Source organism: Leuciscus leuciscus (genome assembly GCF_965113295.1).
Source record: "Leuciscus leuciscus genome assembly, chromosome: 5".
Lineage (NCBI taxonomy): Eukaryota > Metazoa > Chordata > Actinopteri > Cypriniformes > Leuciscidae > Leuciscus > Leuciscus leuciscus.
Genome location: NC_138729.1, coordinates 9943820 through 9947452, shown reverse-complemented (window position 1 = coordinate 9947452; position 3633 = coordinate 9943820).

Sequence of the window (3633 nt, the reverse complement as noted above, 5' to 3'; positions counted from 1 at the left end):
GTGGGGACCTTGGGGATATAACCCGGTCTCGGATGAAGGAACGCTTTAACCATACCCGGAGCTAACTCTAAGCATGACGGAGCAACCGACAATGCTTGAAGATCCCCTATTCTCTTGAGAGAAGAAATAGCCAGAAGGAAAAGAGCTTTCAGAGTAAGAAACTTCTCAGGAACTTCCTCAATGGGCTCAAAGGGGGCCTGGGATAAGCCTTGTAGCACAAAGGACAAATCCCAAGGTGGCACCCTAGAGCGAACTGCAGGCCTCAGCCTCCAAGTGCCACGAAGGAAACGAGATACCAAGGGGTCTTTCCCCACAGACATTCCACCCAAAGGAATGTGGTAAGCACCTATGGCCGCCACATAGACCTTTAAAGTGGACGGGGTCAGACCTGCAGTGAACCGTTCCTGCAGGAACTCCAGCACTGTACCAATTGGGCAGTGGACTGGGTCCAACCGACGGTCACTACACCAAGAAGTGAATACTCTCCACTTCAGGGCATAAAGTTTCCTCGTGGAGGGAGCTCTGGACTGTAGAATGGTCTCAACAACCTCGGTTGAGAGACCTGACTCTATGAGCTGGGCCCCCTCAGAGGCCAAGCCCACAGGTTCCACAGTTCTGGCCGAGGGTGAAATATCGAGCCCTCTGCCTGGGACAGAAGGTCCCTCCTGACGGGTAACTCCAGAGGATGCCCGTCGAGGAGGGACACAAGATCGGGAAACCATACTCTGCCCGGCCAGCGCGGGGCTATAAGAAGTAGATGGACCCGGTCCCTGCGAACTCTTTCCAGAACTCCCGGGAGCAGAGCAACTGGGGGAAAGGCGTACAGACGTAGCCTCGGCCACGTCTGTACCATAGCATCCAGTCCCAGAGGAGCTGGATGCGTGAGGGAGAACCAAAGTGGACAGTGAGACGTCTCTCGAGACGCAAACAGATCCACTTGTGCTCGGCCAAACTCCCTCCATATCAGCTCCACCACCTCGGGGTGGAGCCTCCATTCCCCGGGCCTCGGCCCCTGCCTCGACAGAGTGTCTGCTCCTATATTCTGTACCCCGGGGATGTAGGCTGCCCTGAGAGACAGCAACTTCCCCTGGGACCACAAAAGGATATGGCGTGCCAAGTTGGATAACGGGCGCGAGCGCAAACCCCCTTGGTGGTTGATATAGGCGACTACCGATGTGTTGTCCGTATGTACTAGCACATGGTGCCCCCTGAGATCTGTGATAAAGCTCCTCAGAGCCCGGAAGACAGCTAACATCTCTAGGCGATTGATATGCCATGAACGATGATGGTCTTCCCACAGACCTTGAGACGAGCGACCCTCCAGGATCGCTCCCCAGCCCGTGAGGGAAGCATCCGTCGTTAGCAATTTGCGACGACAAGGAGCTCCCAACACTGGGCCCTGGGACAGGAACCAAGGCTTCTTCCACATAACCAAGGCACGTAGGCATCGCCGCGTGACCTTGATTGTGCGAAATGGGTTGCCCCTCGGGGAAAACCCCCTGGTCCTGAGCCACCACTGCAGGGGCCTCATGTGTAGCAGTCCAAAAGGTATCACGTTGGAAGCTGCTGCCATGAGACCCAACAGTCTCTGGAACTGTTCTAACTGGTTTAGATGGAAGTGTAGGAGTCTTCAGGGAAGATGCCGTTGCTGGAGAGAGATAGCTCGCAAGCGTCTCTTCCACCTTCGGCATCTCCCCATAACCATGCTCTTTATATTTATAAATGGAAGAGTAGTGGGATGTGTGTGGTGAAAATACTCTGTATGACACTGGTTTTTCCCACGATCTCGACACCTCGGTGTGGAGATCGGGGAAAAACGGAAGACTCCTGCGCTGGGGCTGCGCACGAGATGGCAGGAAGCGTTCGTCAAGCTTGCTTTTTGAGCGAACGTCCTGCCTATCCTCTGGCCACTCAATGGAAAGTCTGTCAACTGCTCTAGTGATAACATCGAGCAGTTCCTCAAACGCGTGAGACTGAGGTGGCGAATCCTCAGACTCAGCTTCAACACTCACAACATCCAACTCCTCAGAGCTGGACAATTGCAGTATTGGTGCCTCTATCAGGGGGGAAGAAACCGCAGCGCGTGCTTCCACACCCTGATGAGAGGCACTGGATCTGTCAGATTGATGCTGAGATAAGGCAGAGCCCGTCTCAACATCCACTGACAGATCCATTTGCGAACCCCAGGTCTGAGATCGCCGCCGAGCCTCAGCCGCGGCGGGACCCGAGCCCTGGGGAACGTGGTCGGGATTGAACCGAGCCAAACGGGATCGGAGCGTACGCAATGGAAGCGCACAGCAATGCTCACAGTCACCACCCTCGAGTGCTGACTGGGCATGCTCCTCTCCCAAACAAACAACACAAAGAGTGTGTGTGTCACCTCCCGTTAAATAACGCGGGCAGGGATGGACACACACTCGATACTGCTGCTTGCTCGCCATAACTGAATCAATATATATATATATAAAGACAGACAACACCAAATAACAAGGACAGATTTCAACACAGAGCGCAACTGAAGACTCAGAAAGCTTTCGTTTTCTGTTTTGGGCCGGCTTTTGTAGTTTCCTGGTACGTGACGTCACCCGCCTCTGACGTTCCGCCACACCATTGGACTGATTTTACATGTGCTTCAAGACGTCATCACGCAAAGCGTTCCCATAGCGTCATTTCTCGACGCAACGGGAGTTCCCTTGAAAGGGAACTAAAACAGTGAAATATGATAAGAATTTTAAATAACTATTTTCTAATTTAATATTATTTAAAATGTAATGTATTCCTGTGATGTCAAAGCTGAATTTTCTGCATCATTACTCCAGTCTTCAGTGTCACATGATGATCCTTCAGAAATCTTTGTAATATGTTGATTTGCTGTTCAAAAACATTATTATTATTATAAATATTATAATATTATAATATAATATATTTTGTTTGGAAACAGTAATTATTTATATATATATATATATATATATATATATATATATATATTGTTATAATGTTGAAAACAGCTGTGCTGCTTAATATTTTGTTTGGAAACAGTGATTCTTTATATATATATATATATATATATATATATATATATATATATATATATATATATATATTGTTATAATGTTGAAAACAGCTGTGCTGCTTAATATTTTGTTTGGAAACAGTGATTCTTTATATATATATATATATATATATATATATATATATATATATATATATATATATATATATATATATATATATATATATTGTTATAATGTTGAAAACAGCATGTGCTGCTTAATATTTTGTTTGGAAACAGTGATTTTTATATATATATATATATATATATATATATATAAAGAATCACTGTTTCTCCACAAAAACTTGTGATTTCTCATTCAAGAATCACTGAATCATTGAGAAACTTTTTCTCAGTCACCTCAATGGCAAAAAGTGTCCCAATCAGACTACAATATACATATACACACATACATACACAGACACACACACACACACATATATATAAAGCTGTAATCAAAATTATTCAACCCCCATTGCAAATCAGGTATATTGGCAAAATGTACAGACTTTCAGCTGTTTGCAATGAACAAATAAATAAAAAAGTCATTGAAATAGCTGAATACAACAAATGTAATGGTG